Source organism: Biomphalaria glabrata, chromosome 2 (genome assembly GCF_947242115.1).
Source record: "Biomphalaria glabrata chromosome 2, xgBioGlab47.1, whole genome shotgun sequence".
NCBI lineage: Eukaryota > Metazoa > Mollusca > Gastropoda > Planorbidae > Biomphalaria > Biomphalaria glabrata.
In genome coordinates this window covers 61,539,129-61,561,076 of record NC_074712.1, presented here as the reverse complement: position 1 = coordinate 61,561,076, position 21,948 = coordinate 61,539,129, and the positions used below count along the sequence as shown (strand labels likewise).

At 38.1% G+C, this 21,948-nt stretch overlaps 1 protein-coding gene across 2 annotated transcripts in view; it reads left to right on the top strand.

Annotated features, from left to right (window-relative positions):
- Positions 1-6,276: 6,276 nt before the first annotated feature.
- Positions 6,277-21,948, top strand: part of LOC106061862 (FMRFamide receptor-like) — an 87,273-nt gene continuing 71,601 nt past the window's right edge. Inside the window, exons 1-2 of one of the 2 annotated variants that reach the window (XM_056021796.1) lie at positions 6,277-6,530; positions 6,679-6,878. The gene's annotated coding sequence lies outside the window, so the exon portion shown is untranslated. Of the gene's footprint in view, positions 6,879-21,948 lie in introns of both variants that reach the window. The other variant, XM_056021795.1, reaches the window with a different exon arrangement.

The following is a 21,948-nucleotide window of genomic DNA, read 5'->3' as shown; positions in this document are numbered from 1 at the left end:
CTAGACAAACCCAGTTGGAACCGGCATAGTTTTATTTCGCATCTCGTGCAGACTATAACGTACAGACGACATGACCTAATGTTTCCCTGTCAACGAGCAGCGCTGAGACAGTCTCAGAGAATACGAATGCAAGACTGTGACAAGAGGGACAATAAAGGTAGCCACCCTTATTGTCCCTCTTGTCACATTATCGAAATACTCTTCCCACAACAGTGGCACACTCCTCTTGAGTAACACAACAATAGTACAACACAAGTATGAGTGAAACAGTATATAGATTTAATTCAAAATACACTGGTCAGTTGAAAGGCTTAAGAGAGAAAGGCCATCGTAAACAATTGACAGGGACTTAAATCAAGTAATAAAGGGGGCTAACTTTAATAAAAAAAATAAAGGTAGCCATCCTTATTGTCCCTCTTGTCACAAAGAAAGTTGGAAGGTTTGTACAAACTAAAATCAATGTGTCTCAGTGGATACTTTTACATTTGTTCGACCACTTCCCTACTCTCCGATTAAGTTGAAATTTCGCTCAATGGACCTCATTCACCAATCGTAGACAAACAACATTTAGCCACGTGATAATATTGATAAAACAATGAAAATTACGTATCACGTGACAGCCTTTATGGATTGCGTAATTTGTATAGAAGAGATAGAGAACCACGTGGCAAAATGTTGTTTGTTTACGATTGGTGAATGAAGGTCCATTATCCACACAACACATAAATCATAAAAAAAAAGGCAATTAGTTAGTCAGGAGGTATTTAATTAGTTTTATTAAATACAGATAACGGGGGGGGGGGGGGAAATGTGCAATATTGAGACATATTGAGACATATTGAGACATGTTGAGACATATTGAGACATGTTGAGATATATTGAGACATATTGAGACATATTGAGACATGTTGAGACATATTGAGACATATTGAGACATATTGAGACATATTGAGACATATTGAGTCATATTGAGTCTTGAGTCATATTGAGACATATTGAGACATATTGAGACATAATGAGACATATTCAGACATATTCAGACATATTCAGACATATTTAGACATATTCAGACATATTTAGACATGTTGAGACATATTGAGACATTGAGTCATATTGAGACATAATGAGTCATTATGAGACATATTGAGACATATTGTGACATATGGTCAGCGATTGAAAGGAACTCTTCATTTATTCAATACAATTTTTTATTTATTTTTTTTTACAATGTGTTTTATATTTTGCTTCTACTGCGTTCAGTTCTTGCTTTCTTAGAAAATCACAAGCATCAAGACTATATGACCTAGTTATGGTGGATGGGGTAGAGGCTATGTTTTGATTCTCCCCTGTAAATATGCCATATGTAAACTTCAACAGTACACACCTGTGTGAATTCTCTTGACAAATAGTATTGCATGGGAGTGATACTGACAAGCTCAACGCTTATGACACAAACTATTTTACAAAGAAGTTTTGTCTGTCTTTCTGTCTGTCTGGATTCTTTTACACATTTTTCCCTACTTGCCAAATCTCGGATCAAGATGTTATTTGCACAGCTAGTCATAGTCGAAGACAAAGCATGAATCAATAAAAACAATCAAAATACATTTTGCATTCAATTAGCGGTAAACAGGGCCGGATATACGTATGTAAAGACCCGGGGATAATATTTTTATGGTAGCACCAAAACTTTTTTGAAAGCTTTAATAAAGATCCGTAGCCTGTAGATGTAACCCCCACCTTCCCGCCCTTGAATCCGGACCAGACTATATCTAATCTTATCTTATATAATACAGACGTTACTTCAAAAAAGAAGATGATTACGTCCTACGCGTCATGCATTTAGTCATGCATATTAACCAATGACTTAAATTCTGCCAAGTCACTGGTTTTCCTGGCTAGCTCAGGCAACCCATTCCATGCTCTAATAGCACTAGGGAAGAAGGAGTATTTGTACAAATTTGTCCTAGCATATGGGACGAGGAATGTGCCTTTATCTTTGTGTCTTTGAGAGTATTTTATTAAATTTTGTTTTTGTATTTGAAGATTATGGTTCGGTGTTTTATGTATGATTGCTACTTTACTTTTGAGCCTTCTGTCCTGAAGGCTTTCTAAATTTAGTGATTTTACTAAAGGTGTTACTCTAGTCAAATGTGAATATTCGTTTGTTATGAATCTCACTGCTCTGTTTTGTGTCTGTTCCAGTTTCTTAATGTTTTCTCATTAAGGGGAGGAGGACCACCTGAGGCTATTTTTTTTTTATTTTTTAACCAAATGCATTCATATTTGGTATACATATATATGGAGTTAATCTAATGTAAAAAATGTAAAAAAAATCTTTTAAAATTTTTTGGTTGCCATGGAAACGCCGCCATATTGGATTTTTTAAGGTAACTTTAAGCCGTATCTACTCCTACAGTATTTGTTGAAAATGAATGAAATAACTTGAATTTAATACTTAAACAATGTATCTAGAAAGATATAGACTTAGAAATTGAATAAATCTTTTTACTTTTTAAATATTTTTATTCGAACTTATGATATGTTTTTTTCTATAAAAAATGACAATTTTGGAGACAAAATGTTGAAAATTAAAAAAATGAAGACAAAAATCTAAAAACTGGCTCTATATAATGGAACTACATTATGTTGTTAACATATATTCCAAATGTCATAAGAATCCATCAATAAATAAAAAAGTAGATACAAATTGAAGAAGGTGACCGAAGCAAAAATGTGATTATCGAGAAAAACACCTAAAAAGAAACAAGTCTTTTTAAAATGATTTAAACAGTATTCTCCATAGGTAGGGCCAATTTTTTCAATTAATTTTATTTCCCTGCAAGCTTAAGCTGCTCTCCTTAAGTGACATCTGTGTTAAATAGCTTTATTTCTCTTTTATACTGAGTTTGACAGGTTTTTTTTTAGGTCCCATTTTTTGAAAGCTGATGACTATGAATAGTAATGGAAACATGCAATCATTTTTTAAGTCATACAAAAATCCAAAGCCAAATTTCCAACAGATCCAAGGACTGAAAAGTTTATTCTTTTAAATTAGATACATTTTGTTTTGCTTTAGTTACTTTTGGGTGAATCATCTCATTTGCATTCTGGGTGGCTCCCAAGAAGCGCCACTGTAAAGGTTTTGATATGACAACTGCCGATAGAAATGTTCCAAGAGATTAGCAAGTAAATCATATTTCAAGAAATGCTAACACATTAAATACTTTTACAGGAACTTTGTCTAGTGGGACAGCAAAGTTAAAATAACACCATGAAGAAACTCCGGTTGGGTGATGTGGTTTGGTAGAAGAAATCCAGTGGCGAATAGTGGCTAAAATGGCATTTCTTATTTTGTCCACATGATGATAATTTCTTATAGCTATTGCATAGCATGTAGAAAGGTTGTTTTTTTATAGCATTCTTAGTTGAATTATCATAGCCCAGGTCACCTAGGCTGATCTTATCCTTACTTCAGAATAAAACATGGCTGCGGAGAGAACCAAGTATTTAATTATATTTTATGTAGAAAATGGGAAGATAAATGGAAATATAAAAAAAAAACATTTCTATTTTTTGCTTGTTTTCTGTATGTATTGTTATGTCTGCTCTGTAAATGTGAGATTCATCTAAATCGACCGAGGAGTCGGGTGCTATATTTTTTGTATTAATGTTTAATTAAACACATTAAGGACCACTCTCAAAAACGCTTTAAAAGACCAGCTTAGGCGCCTAATTGCTTTAACTGACATGCAAGAGAGCAACTATACCGCAGACGGCTTCAGAAAACAAAATCCCGCGGGATACACATTTGAGACTAAAAGAAAGTCTACTGCCGAGGACAGACGTAGACGGCGAAACAAAATTTTAATTGACCACCGGCGGATAAGTTTGCGATTCTGGTGGGAAAATATGTAGGTCATAGCTGGGGCTGCGTAGCCACATAAAATAGTGCTCTGCTCATTTATTTTCGGACTCGAAGACAAGACTTGGTACTACTAAGGTCCTCAAAGAGTGTGTGAAGAAACCATCTGCGAGTTAATTCCCTTCGTAGTTTTATATCTAATATATAAAGCAGAATGTAAGGCTTATGTATGTATATATGTCCCGTATCGCAATCAAAACCGTTTGACCAATCTAGGTAAAACTTGGTATTAATGTTCCATAGATTGGGGCGAAGACCGTAGTGTATGTTCAATGCCCCCCCCCAATGGAGAATTTGTTGAGGGGGCTAAAAATAAAATAAAATACCTAAATTTGTTTATATTAAAGAGTGACACTCTTTTATAAATCGGGTAAACCCAGCCCGCAGGTCGTGGGTCGTATTCGGTTAGTAGTCTATTAAAATTTTCCATTTTGTTTTTACAGATTATGACTTTATTTTATAAATAAAGTCGCAATGAAAGGTCAGAGCCACATGTGTAATGAACCAAACCTAACCAGATGTCGTTGTCCATGTAAACAAGGCAATTAGGCATTTTTTTTTTTTGAGACATAGTCCTTCATTGACGCAATGTTATTTTTCTTTGACGCATCCATTTATCTGCAATTAGTATATCATACTCTCTCCCACTATTTGTGTTCAAGCGCTGACCCTACTTTGACCTAATTATGCTGCAGCAGTGTTACACGTGATACTAGTATCAGCTTCACGTTGATTCGCTTCGGTCAAAATGGTATGCACTGGCAACTAGTGTCTGAGTGGTACCTAGATCAAACCTCGCTTCGACGCTATGCCCTGTTCTCGGACCACGTACGGAATAAGCTAGTATATTATAATATTCGACGTTATGTCTGATAGTCGAAAACAGGTGGACGTCAAATGCAGTCGTTTAGCTCCTCCAGCATTTCTTTTCCGATATGCGATATTTTGCCGCAGCCGTTTTAGCGCCAGCGCATTTGGCGCCGGCTGTCTCAGCTACTGACGTATTGTTTAAGATTAATTCATGTTTAAACTAGGTACAATAAATAATTTTTTAAATTTCAAATTCATCCGAGAATAGGTGTGGACAGTTTTATAAGCGGACCAAACCCTACATATTCAGCCATATCTGTGAATACTGAATGATTATTTTCCCTTGTCAGAATTAAACAAATTATTTAATTACCAGTAGTTAATTGACTAATTGGTTAGTTTTTTAAGTTGTTTTGTTTTTTTAAATTGATTCATATCATATCTATACCAATAAATATTTGTGCAAAGTTTCAACTTGATCCAAGAATTAGTGTGGGAGAAATAACGTAGTCAAACGTTTTACATAACAGACAGACAGACAGACAGACAGACAGACAGACAGACTGACAAAGTGAGTTTGTGTAAGCTTTGTAAAAAGGACAGTCCTCCACACACACGTGTTGCACAAGAAACAATTAATTCAGAACTTATGTTTTGCGTCATGCTTTGAAAAATAACAAGTCTTCCTGGTCGTTTGGTCTGCACTACGGATTCTTATCTTAACAATTGGAAATCTTTTATCTACCATCCGCAACCATTTGACGTGGTTATATATAGACCTAGCATGACCTACATATTTTGCCAGATCCAATGCAGATAAAACATTTCTATGCCTAGTGTCGATTTATGTTCATCAGGAGTTTATAAGAGGCCCCCAGCTGGGAAGCCATTAGCTTGTAGGTGTTTCTCATTCTATCAGCCAGCACAAGCTGACACCAAATTTGGTAGTCGAATAACGGGTCTTGCATACACCTTGTACTGCAATATGAACTTTATATAATATTTCAGTTTCAGTCACATCATTCTGTTATGGCACAGTGAAATATGATAGCATGCAATTGATCTCGCGGTGGCTGAGTGGTAAGGCGACGGTTCGAATCTCGTGAAGCCTGTGCCTTAACAGGATTTTGTTTAGGGCGCTACTGGGTCCACTCAACTATATCGGGCACATGACTTTAGCTGGGAATAGTTAAGGCGGTTGGTCATTGTGCTGGCCAGATGACACCCTCGTTAACCGTCGGCCATAGAAACAGATGACCTATAACATAGATTGCGAAGTCTAAAAGGGACACTTAACTTTATTTTAGTCACATTATCAATTTTGTTGTTGTTTTGTATGCCAATTTTGGAAAAAAAGAAGATAAGTTTCCATTGTTTATTAAAAAGTTTTGTTCAAAAAAGACAGATTAATCGGACGTCATAAATGGATGAGCCTTTAGAGCAGCAGATGGCGGGTCTGAGAAGTCGCACGACCAGACGACACAGTTCGCACTAGCTTTGACCGGGTTCGCGCGGGAGTGTTAGCCCCAGCGCCATAACCTATTCCGACCTAGGTCAGCCGCACACAGAAAAGTAACTCCTCCAAGTCCGCAGCCCTCCCTCCTTTAATTACGGACGACACAAGACCACACACTCACACGCCTCTCACATCTACCTACACACACTCGATTCACAACTTTTCCCCACATCCACATTTTTTTCTCCATCAGGTATTAAAAAACAAACCAATTACCAACTGAGCCGACAACCGTGGAGTCAAGTCCCGTAACTCCGCACAATGCAGTCGGCATGACAGGTTCTCCCCCTTTTTTATATCTCGTTTCCTACAATAGCATTATCCAATAAGTTGTGTCCCTTCGTGCGTATTCTCCCTTGTTTTACCCGATGGCTAAAACAATTTATTCTTTTTGAAAGCGGACATTTTATTTTGTTTTCTATTTCAGTTCGCGTTTACCTTCTGCGTGTTGCCGGCTCATGAATGGAGAATCCAGTTAATTCCATCATTGTTTCTACGGCGTATTGGTGTTGGCATGAGTGACCTCACAGACACGATACTTTCATAATTAGACAAGATTTCAATCTATGAAACCTGGAAATTCCTAATCTGGATATGTCAGTGTGTAACAGTGAAATGATGCTCATGGTAAGTTGTTCTTGCTTTTTTATTTGTTTTAATTGGATAGTATGACTAAAGCATTATCTGTGGTGCCCCATTTATTAAAAAAAAAAAAAAAAAAAACACTAAGAGATAATGTGGTGAAGATAATTTGACTAAAATATCCTAGATTCTATTATAATTCATAATCCTCCTTCTGTTAAGATAAGAAACTCTGCTGTGTAAACTAGATCTACATCTACATTATGTTCAAACACAGCGGTTCTCAACCTTTTAAGCTCGGCGATCCCTATTTACAATCCCCACTCTGCGGCGACTCCCATCTACAGAGCAATAAAAGAATAGACAAAAGCAATCCATATTTTCCATGGTCTTAGGCGACCCCTTTTAGATCGTCAATCGATTCCTATGGGGGTCGCGACCCACAGGTTCTGACACAAAAGTCTAGATCTAGTGGTGTACCGAGGTACCCACGGGCCGGATTCAAGAATACGATGGCCGGCCTTGGAAGTGAAATTGGAGGCCCTATATGGAATGATGAGAAAAAAACTGTGAAAAAATAAAATTAAACAATTTATTGAAAACCTAACCTGTGTCTATATCTTAATCTACAAATAACTAAATTTCCGTAGTAGATTAAAAGTAGAAATTGGTAACGATTAACACAAAGTCATGGTACTTTATTTATTTGAGATCTTATCAAAGTTTCGCAAATTTTCTTTAATCCTGTGCAAGACCCCCACTAATTGGAGGCCCCTCGGCGGCAGCCTAGTTTACGTGTTGTCGTAGGCCTGGTCACATTGAACTCCTAAGCGCCACGGTTGCTACGCCTCTGATCTAGATCTACAGATTTAGAAATGATGTTAGAAAAAGTTTTACAACCTGACTTGACCTCACGATCCATCAAAGTGAAGCTACATCCCATGCAGGACCCTGGCTTTAGCACATCTCTCCATTCTGATCTATCCTGGGCTTTACGTCTCCATGCCTGGACTTTTAGCTGTTGTAGATATGCCTCTACGTCATCAAGCCGCCGAACTCGTGGTCTGCCCTTTGGGGCGCCTGCCTTTTGGTTTTTGCCGGTGAACAATCTTTGCTCCTCTGTTCTCTGGCATTCTTTCGAGGTGGCCTGCCCCCCAACGTAATCTGTTCCGTTTTATTTCTGTCTTGACCTCTTCCGCCCTGTCAATAAACCATGCAACATACAAAGCAGATTTAATACCGTTCCAGAATAATCAGTGATCGTTTCTCTTGCGTGATTGATGAATAAGGACGCTAAATACTGAGACTCAAAGGGGCTTTTGTGCATGGGAAAGTAAGATCACGAGACGTCCCACAAAAGAAGGTTATGTCCGCCTATTTGTGGTCGCGTTCTCCAATCTAGGGAATCGGGCTAAATGCTAAATATATCCGGCATTTATGTGCTGTTTACTGTTATTGCAATTATTGAATGTTATCCATCAATTCAACACTTGAAATCAAATGGTTAAAATATATGTATATAATCTCACGAGGATGTCAAGTCTATATATGACTGAGGCTCATACATTAGAGGCTGTTGAAAAGTCTATATATGACTGAAGCTCATACATTAGAGGCTGTTGAAAAGTCTATATATGACTGAGTCTCATACATTAGAGGTTGTTGAAAAGTCTATATATGACTGAGGCTCATACATTAGAGGCTGTTGAAAAGTCTATATATGACTGAGACTCATACATTAGAGGCTGTTGAAAAGTCTATATATGACTGAGGCTCATACATTAGAGGCTGTTGAAAAGTCTATATATGACTGAGGCTCATACATTAGTGGCTGTTGAAAAGAAACCTGTTGCTTAAAACCCCAAAATTTGTGACTTTTGTTTCATTCCCGGGCATATAATAACATCAGAGGCGTAACTAGCAATGTGTGGGTGGTGCGGGCCGCTCGGGGCATCAAGGGGATGAATGGCATCAAATTAAGGACGAACTTTCTCAGTGAAGCAGTACAGAACTCCAAAGACGTCTTAGCCACAAGAGAAGGATGCCAAGCGAAAAGGGTGGAAAAGCTGAAGATTAATCCTTTCTTGGACGGGATAGTTCAAGAAACAATCACCAGGTGTGAGCAAGATCATGATCAAAAATCAATAGCGATTGGCTTTGAAATCTTAGTGACTCAGTAATATGGCTGATGAAAAAAAAATGTATTTCGATAAATTATTGATAATTGCCAGCAACTAATCACGTAAGATTCATTTGTAGTTGCGAATAAGCAAAATTTTAACAATAAATGACCACTAGTTTGAAAACAAACAACATACGTATTTTTGCTGTTGTATTTCGGGTTTTATCTTTTGGGAGAGTTGGGCATCACGAGGAGCTGCCGCACTGGGCATCATATACCCTAACTACGCCACTGAATAACATTGAGAGTTTGCTGATCTAAGCGCGTTCTTAAAGTTTTGACTTTTAGACTTGGCGAGCCATGGGGCAGATGATGTTAAGGTCATCTGTTTCTAAGGCCAACGGTCAACGAGCAGGGTGTCATTTAGCCAGCACACGACCAACTTCACTTTCCCCCTACTTAAGTCAGGCACCCATCAGAGTTGGATGGATTCTACATTAGAGATAACTTTTTACTTGACTTAGTGAGAGGCATTTAAAAAGAAAAAAAAAAAAAAAAAAAAAACGAAATCTGAGAAGTATGTCTGTCTTTAAGTTCCACACGTACGTCTGTGCGAATGATCTGGTACAAAAAAAAAAGTCGCTTCGTCTGCGGAATGTGATACTTATTATAACCGACTATTTTTGCGACTTTTTAACCAACTTGTATCATCATGTCATGGTAACCTTTGTTACAAAATAGGACTTTATTTTCTTCTCTTCCTCCTGTACAAAGTATTGTCCTACTATTTGACGTCTTTTGACCTTGTATTGACCGAGGTATCTGGTTAACTCTATTAAGGAGAAATTCAATATCAGCTCGACGGAGAACCGAGATTAGAAACTACAGTCACTTCTGCTAGTAGTTAGTAAATCTAGCTGTAGCTAATTTGTATAACGTAATCATGGCTGTACAGGGGCACGAGTCTGGATGCTTTTGATAACTTATCTTTTATATAGCGCTGCTTTCATGCTTATAGCGTGCTCAGAGCGCTTTTGGTCCAATCTCAGTTGTGGGGGAGGGGAGTATCTAGGAGTTGGTTTTCCGTACTGCTCAGTAAACTCTGCCCGAGTCGGGTGTCGAACCTCTAGCCCCCTTTCTATGTAGCCAAGCCATGTTGAAGCGCACTTGGCCTCTCGACCACGCTTCCCATTAGACAATTATAGTTTTATTTAGAACGTTCTGTTATAAAATAAAGCCAAAACACGTTTCCAATAAAATCCGAAAGCTGCCTTCATTAATTCGAGTGCCTCATTCGGTGTAAAATGTTTGAAATATTTGACAAGTTTCGGATGTACCTTCATAGGTAATTGACTTACCAGTCCAAGCCTCCCGCAGGACGACCGGGGATGGCAGCGGCCAGGGTATGAACCAGGGACTATCGAGAAGATCGAACGGTAGTCTGGCGCGCATTCCGCAAGGCCAGGCAGCTTCAGTTACTGCAAAGTCGCAGTACGCTTAGTCATTCACCTGTGTGATGAAACAAGTCCTTTTAAGTATAAACTGCCTATTATTGTGCAGCATTCAAACATAACATATTTACAAAGCTAACATTATCTACAGATAACCAACTCCACTAGATGACTTCCTTCTGCATATTTACAACACACTCGTCACTTCCTGCAAGTCCCCTAACTCTCCGATACCCAACACTTGACCGTGTGTCACGGTTGACCACACACAGTAACCGTGTCACAACCATCTCTCATTTATTCCCTCACACACTCCCATCTTCTAGTGCTTTCATTCATTCACCACTTTCATTCGCCACTTTCATTCGCCACTTTCATTCACCACTTTCATTCACCACTTTCATTCACCTCTGTTTTCTTCCTTCAGCCACTTTTAGTGCAATCAATTTATTCTCATTTTCAATAAGTTAACTTGATTGGCTTCTGATCTGGGGGTCCCAAGGTTCAAAGACACTTTCGTTAACCGTGGGCCACAAAAACAGATGACCTTTACATCATCTGCCTTATAGACCACAAGGTCTGAAAGGGGAACTTTACAATTTTTTTTACCTCCCTTCTCGTATCTCACCCCATCGCATCACTGAGACCATGTCCTTCAAAGCTGCATTCTCTATCAAGAGGCCAGATCAAGACACCGGACCCAAGACCCCCTGTCGTTGGTCTCCTTCAGTCGTAGAACGACTATGGTTCATCTCGAACACTTTTTCATGTGGCTGTGGAGCCCTATTTTTGAAGAGACACTCAAGCCCAAATATATCGCAAGTTAAGGTTGCTTTCACTTTGGTGGCAGAGGAGCCAGCCATTTTTTTCTTAGGCACACTGTTCTTCCAGAACTGAGGCCAATGCTTTTTAGTTGTCTTGGTCACCATCTCTCTCCACGTAGAGCGGTCTAGAGCTATGTCTTCCTAATGGTCAGTATCAATATTCACTGCTTTGAGGTAAGCGAGACGAAAGCCTGGGCATTGGTTTTGGTCGGGACGATGCTGTCCTCACAGCAATTCCCCCCTCTCCAGCTGATGTGACCAAAGGAACGGAATATCAAAACCCTCTACAAAATAAAAAATAAAAAAAAACTCAATGAAGAGCTTCCAGATCTGGGAACCACTGAGCAGTTCGTATATATTCAAATGTATAGGACTACTCGCGTGAATCCTCCCACCTATAAATTAACACTAAGAAGAACGACATAAGACATATTGACTTAGTATATAGAGATAGCCGACATCAGAAAAGCTGGATAAACATCGTGGGTAATTTCGAACCAGAATGTGTGGAAAACGTACGTTGCAATTTTTTAAAAAATCATTTTTTTTGTTTTGTTTTGACCATAGGTAAACATCGTTTTTAAATGGACACTGAAATTTTATGTTTTGAATTTTCTACTTAAGTAATAATAATAATAATAATAATAATAATAATAATAATAATAATAATAATAATAATAATAATAATAATAATAATAATAATAATCTTTATTATCCGTAAGGAAATTTGTCTTACAATTTGTGCATTACACCAAACAAAAAACATTATAACTATAAGAAACCAAAGTGTACATTCACACCAGACTCACTCATAATTTACACGTGACAAAGTTTATACCAGATTGTTTTTATTTAATGATTTGATTGCCAGGGGCACAAAAGAGTGTTTGTGTCTGTTTGTCTTTGCTATCGGTGTCTTGTCTCTCTTTTTTGATGGTAAAATCACAAAATCCTGACACAAAGGGTGATTCTTTATTTCGAGGATCTTGTTAGCTTTTTTATAGATGTTTGTCTCAAACAACTGCCCAAATGGGGTTTGTTTTTTGCCAATGAATTTGCCAGCAGCATTTAGGATTCTATTAAGTTTATTTTTATTTTTAATGCTCAGATTACTTAAGCCTCTCTAGAACAAATTCATTTTACGTTGCTTCTAAATAAGGCAAAACTCATCTCTAAATTCTTGTTTTGAAATGAAAGATAATAACAGGATCTTTGACTCTAAGTGATTTTGTTTATCTCTGTTTTCATAACTGTTCAACATCAGATTTCTTTTACACATTTTGTACTGTGGCGTGATGACGTAGAGGCAGGTCTACAACAGCTAAAAGTCCAGGCATGGAGACGTAAAGCCCAGGATAGATCAGAATGGAGAGATGTGGTAAAGCAGGCCGGGGTCCTGCATGGGATGTAGCGCCACCGGGATTGGATGTTTACTAAGCGATGAACTGAAGCTATCAAATTGAATTTCTACAAACTTCTTGTAAATAGTGGCAACGTTGGTTGAGATCGAACCAAGTCGTCTGAGTCTGGAGCTAGAAATCTAATTTATAAGCCACCTGTCGCCGCAAACTTTTAAGACTTTGTTTTCCTATGTCAAACGAAGTCTGTCTCGTTGTGCAGACATAACACCTGTCTTAGAGTGATGGATCACAGGCAGTTGAAAAAACGAATGTCCTTGCAAGTGCTGGACAATGACCATAACATTTTACTAGTAATTTTTTTTTATTGCGCCCTCGAAAAGATTGTAACAGTGCTTCCTCGTCGCCTTGTATCCTCATCACTGCTTCATGCAATCTTTTAGTCATCCAGTGTGCTAGGATAATATGTCGAAGATATTAAACTGCTAATTAGGTCATGGCGTAAATACGTTCAGCTCTTGAGCTCTTGTTGATTAGATCCTTTAGTATCGCTAATAAGATAATGACGAATTCTGGAAGTCTCATTTGACCTGACGGTATCTGTGTCTGGTTTGGAAAGATTCTTTCAAAATCCTAAACAAAGAATACTCTATAAAAACGAGTAAAATAAATTAGTATAATTAAAAATATGAACAACTTTAAAAAATAGACCAAATATTTCTAGTTTAAAAAATATATACTTTTAATACCTTTACGATAAAAGCAAGCTTACAAAAATATTAAATGTCCAGGGTAAGTAGATAGTCTATATTTCGGTATAGGACGATCGTATAAATTTTGTACACATTTTTTTTATAGCAACACACATCCGGTTTTTACTTTAAAAATAAAGGTGTCAACGCTTGTGATCATGCTCACTCTGAATTAGACATTAGGCTTTAATCGTAAATAACGAATTGCAATCGTACCGCAATAGGCGTCTAACGTAAATAACGAATTGCAATCGTACCGCAATAGGCGTCTAACGTAAATATCGCAGCGCAATCGAACCGCAATAGGCGTACACTGCAATAATAAATCCTACTGCATTAGGCGAATACCGTAAACAGCGCACCCTACCGCAATAGGCGTTATGTTAGGAAAAAAAACTGTACTCTCTTCCCCAGGTCTCTTCTTATCACTGATTCGTACTATCTTTTATTGTTCCTCTCTGTAGAGCTACTAGGGCGATGAGATTAAGCTTCAAATTGTGTCACGTGGTAAATACGTTCAACTCTTCACGTGGATTTGATCTCGCAGTCCTGCTAATTGGTTTAATGACAAGATTGAGAAGAAGCAGCTAGACGCCTTTGAAGTCTGGATTTTTTAGTCTCTAGAGGTGTAGTGTTATCAACATTGCTGAAGATGTGGATCGAGAAGGGGAGCGGGCGGCGAGGGCGTCTAAGCAATCATTTAACTGTGCTTCAATTGGCGGGGTATGCTCGGCCCCGCGTGATTCACGGTGTTTTGACGGAAATAATTTTTGTAGCTTGAAATTTCTTTTGCGAGTAAACAGCCAGGGCGCGGGGGGGGGGGGGGGGTTATCCTCTGTGTACGAGGAGATGGTGGCGCCTTGCTTGTAAATAGAACGTAACGTACCCCAGTGAAGGCTGTTTCTGTACAGGGGTGAGCGAGTGTACCTTGAAGTTTATGTCTTTGTGTACAGGTCACGTGATGAAATGGGTCAGCGTTAATATAGATAGCCCCGACTGAAAAAGCGTACTTTACTGTTCTAGAGTAATGTACTCTATTAGAACTAAGTCATCTGTTTCTATGGTCGACGGCTAACAAAGGGGGAGCTTGCTTTACTTTCCCCCTACATATGTCAGGTACCCCCATAAGAGTTGGTTGAACTCATGGGCGTCCTAAAGTCCCAGTTTTCACCAAGATTCAAACACGAGATCGCTCTGTTTAGAAGCAAGCGCTTTACCACTTTGGCACCAAGCTCCACATGTATCTGTGTGGTGTGCGTGGCGGGGGGGGGGGAATCTAATGGTCAGAGTTAGTGATTTGGCAAGAGAGAAGATAGTCCAGGCACCTTTTCTAGAGGATTTTCTTTGAGAATAATAAGTGATGTTGATTTTAAAAAAAAATGACTTTACGAGTTTGTTTTTATGTACTAGGCGTTGTGGTCAGTACAAGATGAATCGAATACTTTTACCAAAAAAAAACATCACATTTCACGATCTTTCATCATGTGAAATATCTGGATGAACCCTTTGACAAGGCGCCCGCATGTAAGCGCTCTTTACCTCCACTCATCTGCCGAATCACCCCTCCGCCCTTATGTTATTCCCCTCTTCGCCATGCCTCAGTAATCAAAAGCGAAAAGTTCAGAACTATACATTAAAACAAAACTGTCAAAGGGTTTAAATGTTTTGCACTGACCCTGATACAATTAATATATTTTTGTGTTATCTCTTGTTATGGAGACGGTTTGTGAGCTTGCGAAAGTATGTAGGAGCGTTTTTTTATAAGTTTCATATTTCGACATTTTGTTAGTTGACGTGTCCTTTATGTGGAACTATTGGAATGTTTATGTGTGGGCGGCATAGTGGATTGTCCTTTTTTTGTATAATACTGAGAAAGAGAGAAATAGTCGGAGTGGATGAGAGAGAGAGAGATAAAAAGGAAAATAGAAAAAGGCTTACAGAAAGAGATGGAGGCAGAGACATAAAGACAGAGCAAAAGAGACATGAAGAGAAAGGGAGAGAGTCACAAAAAGAGAGAGTCACAAAAAGAGAGAGTCACAAAAAGAGAAAGTCACAAAAAAGAGTCACAAAAAAAGAGAGTCACAAAAAGAGAGAGTCACAAAAAGAGACAGTCACAAAAAGAGAGAGTCACAAAAAGAGAAAGTCACAAAAAAAGAGAGTCACAAAAAGAGAGAGTCACAAAAAGAGAGAGTCACAAAAAGAGAGAGTCAAAAAAAAAGAGAGAGTCAAAGACAAAGTGAAACATCGAAAGATGAAGATATTGAAAGGACGTCAGCGAAAGAGAGAAAGAGAGAAAGAGAGAGAGAGAGAGAAGTAAAAAAACAAAAGCTAATAAAATACTCAGACACAAAGATAGTGGCACATTTCTTATGCCATAGGCTAGAACAAATTCGTACAAGTGCTTCTTCTTTCCTAGTGTCTTTAGAGGATGGTATGGGTTGCCTGAATCAGCCAGGGAGAACCTAAGACTTAGCAGAGCTTAAGTCAATGAATAACATGCATGACTAGATTGACACATGAAATGGGTACGACGTAATTATCTTCTTTTTTTGAAGTAACGTCTGTTATATATAAGATAAGAGAGAGTGAGGCGGACTTAATGTAAGAAAAACAGAGAGAGTAAGAGATAGAGAGAGTGTCAGAGAGATGGGAAAATGACTGCGACGGAGAAAGACATTGAGAGAGAGTGAGAGAGAGAGAGAGAGAGAGAGATAAAGATTAAAAGAGAAAAAAGAGAGATTGTGATTGAATGAGGTACAGAGAGACTTCATCAATATTACATTGTATTCATGTACTTTTAATAGAGAGGGCTAACAAAATAATTGAAAGGGTTAAAATTTCCTATATAATTTGACTCACACTTTTACTGCTTTAGTTTATAAAACGCGCATTAATTAAATAAAATGTAGTGCCTACCAATTAGCTGCTTCATTAAAAAAAATAATTTTTAAACTGAGACCAAAATAAATCCGAAGACCAAAACCAACTGTTCAGCTGTATCATAAATAAAACATTATATTACAACTATAGTGCAAATGTATTTCTGGCTTCAATATAGTTTACATTACAAAAATTCTTACACTTTAATTGATGTCTTAAAATAGCCAGCATTCCTTCCTTTAGTAACTTATTTTTAATTTAAATACAAGGCATATTTTACTATATTATTGATGAAAAACAACTTTAAAAAACAAAATGAAAAGATACCATGTTTCCTACAACAATCTTCCACGTGAAGTTTATACTGCGTATTATTTTTTGTTACACTGTTTACCAGTCTGGACCTGGTTCAAACCCCCTCCCACTTTTTTTTGTATATTTTTTTTGTCTTTTCACAGTACAACGCAACCATCGCCTCTGTAAACTTAACGCTACATAACAACCTAATGCTATCTTAGAGGTCTGCCCTTTTCTCTGCTGTGTCTCTGGCAAGGAGACTGGTGTTTAATGTTATGTAATAAACATTAGGGGTTTATTTCTTTGTTGATGCAGTTACCAGGAGGTAGAAAAGATGTTCTATAAAAAACAAATCCTTAAAAAAAAAAAGACAAAGCATATTAAAGAGGAAAAACTCCACACTTACAACTACATCATGCAGGAATGTAAATGTTATTTCCCTTTTTTTGATGGCATGCAAAACATTGAACTATCAATAATTAATAGACTAATTGGTTCATTTTTTTTTTATTGATTCGTGTTTTGTTAGGTACAATAAATAATTGTATAAGGTTTCAGTAACAACTTGATTTCCAGAATGTGTGTGCTAGACGGCAACTATTAAAGGGGACAAAACCCGACATATTTAGCCATATATGTGAATACTGAAAGATTAGTTTCCCTTGTTAGTATCAAACAAAATAATTAATTTCCAGTAATTAATCGACTAATTTTTTTTTTGTATTGATTCATATAAAGTCCTCACCAATGAACATTTTGCAAAGTTTAAACTTGATTCGAGAAAGAGGGTTTGAAAAATAACGCGTACAAAATTTTCACAGACAGACAGAATTCATAAAAGCTTTGTAGAAGTAGAGAATAGATCTATATTCTATTGGAAAGCTTAGTTTAGACCAGTGGTTCCCAAACTTTTTTGTCTCGTAGACCCCCTGCCATGTTTTCTGGTTTTCGGTAGACCCCCTACTCAACTTGCAAATTTTTGCAAATTCATCAACATTATTTTTAAACAAATTTCTAACTGTAGTGCGTTGAAGAGTGAAATAGTAATTTAAAACTACACAACTACGGATATAATGTTTTATACACAAATCTGTTTTTCTATTAATTAGTCTTTCTAACATTAAATATTAATTAATTAATTAATTAATATGCTTTAAGTAAAAGTATCATTGTAAAAGGTTTCGCAAAGAGCAGTTTCTCGTGTATTTCTTGATCTCTCACGTGTGGCTCAAATATTAAATCTGCGGAACTGTTTTTATTAACAGGAGAGGGGCAAAGGCGAGTAACTGGAGCCTAAACCAGGTCTCGTGGGTCAACCTTAAGGAAATATAAGGAGACGGCACCATTACCGCCATGTATCCCTGGGCCGTCCCCTCTTCTTCTTTCCTTGTGGTTTCCAGGCTAGGGCTTGCCATGTTATGCTGGATGCAGGCTGGCGAAGGGTGTGACCTATCCATTTCCAGCGTCTCTGAAGGATATCTACTTCAATGGGCTGCTGCTTTGTTCTTTGCCACTGTTCCTCATTCGAGATCTTGTCTGGCCAGCGGATTATAAGAATCTTCCTCAGGCAGCTATTGATGAATACCTGGATTTTTTTTTCATGGTGGTGATGGTGGTTCTCCAGGTCTCTTCTCCATAAAGTAGTATCGGCTTAACAATGGTGTTACATAGCCTAATCTTGGTGGTGGTGCCTTTTTCCCTAGATCCCCAGGTGTTCTTCAGCTAATGGAAGGCTGCTTGAGCTTTACAATAGCACCGCGATTTGGAAGCAGATGCCAAGCAGATGGGCAAGACGTGGGGACAGTTGGAGAGTCTCGCCCAGAATCGAGATGCCTGGAAAAAGCTGGTTGATGGCCTATGCCCAGAAAGGACCACAGGCATAGATGAGATGAGATGAGATAAGATGGTGACCTTAGACAGTTTGTAGCACACAGCACTACACCTTGTCTGACCAAACTGTATTTATATCTTTTGCAAAGATTTACATAAGAAGGTTTTAATTTTATAACTCATGCCACCGAAGCGACCTTAAACTGTATTGTCGCTTAAAGAAATTCTTTTAATAGTAACAGATGTAGGTTTTTGTAAAAAGGTAACAATTATCGACCTTTGTTTTTTTTTTTCCGTATTTTGCTATAAGTAAAGAAATCTTGTAAGACGCTCACAAAACAAAATCTTCTCTATATGATGTCGAACAGAGATTTTGTGAGTCTATTCTGAACTTTGAGTGTTCGAAAGTTGTTCAAATCTTAATTTTGTCAGGGTGGCATTGTCTCAGATGATCCTCCAGCGTAACTGGTTTCATATCGTTATAAAAGTCATTTAGGCAACTGTTGTTTGACAAGGAAGGAATGAATCCCAATTTTAAATAATTAACGCTGTACAGTCTACATTTCTTTTTTTTTTTAAATATTAGTTACATGTAGACAAAATTAAGCTATTTAAATAAGTATTGAAATTGAATACAAGAATGTTTCGTTTCAATAGCAGGATAAATATTGAAAGGATTAACTCGGGTACAAATCATATATTAGTGTATGAAATAATTACATTAATGGAATATGAAAATTCAGTTACGACCTGCTTAACTGAAATCTATTACCGTAGACCCCCGTGGACATCTCATAGACCCCCAATTTATTTTTTTACTTTCGTGGACCCCTTGGAGGTCTTCGTAGACCCCTGGGGGTCTATATGGACCACTTTGGGAATCACTGGTTTAGACATACTATATAATGTAGTCATGGGTATCTACTTGAAAGCTGTAGTCATATGGATTAATATTTTAAAATGCCTTTTAAAAAAAAATAGCTTTGTATAGCAAACTAGTTCGTGTGTTAACCTTTAATGATAATGATACTAATAATTTATTTTATAGAGCGCTGTAAACAAACCAAATGTAGGCTCAAGGCGCTGTGATAACATTACAAGCTACGAGAGCTAAAATGACAAAGCTAATCCCAAAAACGTTTTAAGAAAGATAGGTCTTAATGTTCTTCTTGAAAGTAGTGTAGTATGTCTGAGATCAATGGGGAGTGAGTTCCAAACCTTTGGTCCGTGTACTGAAAAAGCCCGCAGACCGTAGCTTTTGAGGGAGAAACGTGTCAACACGTTGAGTCCGATGAGCCCAGGGCTCTCTGAGGGACATATGGAGTGATCAGTTCGCTAAGGTGCAAGGGCATTTCTTTATTGTAGATACACTGATGACAAAGTGTGGCCACCTTGTAGTCGATTCTCGCTTTCACGCAAGAGCGTAGTAGCAGAATCTCGTCTTGTTTTTATTAAGACTATTCAGTGCGGCGTTGTTCTGAATTACGTTGCAGCTTGGTAATTTATATAAGAACATGTATTGGTTTCGTTATAAACTATTTTGTTCTGCAGTGTAAGCTAAGTGGAAGTATTTTAACTCTTTAGCTTCAGAATTTTGTTAGCCAACGTTCTTTAAGCAATAGCCTTTTACATCGTTTTTGACGGCCTTAGAGTGTTGTCAGTGGATGCCTCCCAGGGAAGGGAAGCGTGGTTGAGAGGCTAAGTGCGCTTATACTTGGCTTGTCTTGGTTACCTATGAAGGGGGCTCGAGCAGAGTTGTGTTTACTGAGCGCCTGAAGGTAGCACAGAAAAACCTTCTCCTAGATACCCCTCCCCCCCCCCCAACCGGTCCACAACTGAGATTGGACCAAAGCGCTCTGAGCATGCTATAAGTATGAAAGTAGCGCTATATAAAAGCCATAATTTATTTATTCTCTTCAGGGTACTAAGTACTAAAGATAACATTGCATAATGTGCAACATCCAATCTTCGCTATATGTATTCTGCTGGAGATTCTATGGTTTATTTAAAGTATTGTACCAGGTGTCCGAAACATTGATGTTTAATGTTCGTCTCTTTTTATTCATAAGTACAAATACCGACTTTAAAACACAAAATGAGAATAAAGATTAGAAATGGAAGCTTCTACACATGTTCGCACATCACACTACTCCAACACACGGTATATGCATGTAATAAGCCGCAGTGTGTTGCACATAAAAATAAAATATACACCACAGGTGATAATGCTACCTTGAACACACCTGCAGGTTATTTTAAAAAAATGCTTTTCCTGTTACATTTTACTTGTTCAGTGTGTGTATCTTACAGTAACGTCACCGTAAAGTTGTTACATATCATAGCCAAAACCTAAGACTTATTGATTACTAAAACACCAGAAATAAAATTTCTGTTTCTTTAAAGTTGACAGCTACAACTATTAGAAAGTTGAAAAACAACATTTTCATACAAATCTATTAGTGGAACCATCACTGGGGCTGTCTTAAAGATGCCGAGAGTTATTATGAGGTTTGTAGTCCCCAAAAGTGTACTAAAAAATGTCTTGTTTGCGTTACAGGTTTGGGATACTTCTTCAGAATTGAATATTATTACATCCTGGCATGGGGGGACTAGTGGCTAAGCGCTCGGGTTCCAAACCTAGGGTCCTCGGTGAAGACTGGGATTTTTTAATTTCGGGATCTAATGGGTCCCTGACTTTAGTTGGGGAAAGTAAAGGCGATTAGTCGTTGTGTTGGCCACATGACACCCTCGTTAACCGCTGGCCATAGAAACAAATGACAGTAACATCATCTGTCCCATAGAACGCAAGGTCAAAAAAGGGAACCAAAGGAACACTTTACTTTTATTATACTTTACATCCGCAGAGAGGCGGGGAATTGTGGGGAGCAGGATTCGAACCAGGGACAATTGAGACGACAGTTCAGAGCGTGTAAAACACCACCAGGAAGACATTATGCGACCTATTCTTCTATAGGCCTACATTTCATTCCGTGGTAAAATGTACCTGTGAAACATCTCTTGAAACATCTCTTGAAACATCTCTTGAAACATCTCTTGAAACATCTCTTCTTGAAACGTCTTTGGTTTCCCTTTTTCAATCAGTAGCATTTAGCTCCCCTTTCATGGGGCTAATTTCGTCAATGTACAACACCAATAATAATAATAAGGCTTGTCTTCGAGTCCGAAGATTAATGAGAAATACAGTATTTCCCGTTGCTGCGCAGCCCCAGCTGTGACCTGCATATTTTGCCACATCCAGAGCAAGCATAACCATTGTCCGCAGGTGGTCGATTTAGATTTTCTTTTCGTCGTCTGCTTTTGTCCTCGGCAGCAGATTTTCTTTTGGTCTCAAATGTATATTCCGCGGCATTCGTGAGTGACCTCCAGCTGTCTCGTTCCGACGCCACATGCAGCCAGGTTCTCTCTTTTATGTCAGCCAAGGAAAGTTGATGCCTAAGCTGGTCTTTGAAGCCTTTCCGTGGGGCGCCTCTGTTACGTCGACCACCTTTTAGCACACCAAAAAAGACTGCCTTTGGCATACGTTCGTCTCCCATACGGGATACGTGCCCTGCCCAGCGTAGTTGTCGGACCATAAGAAGTC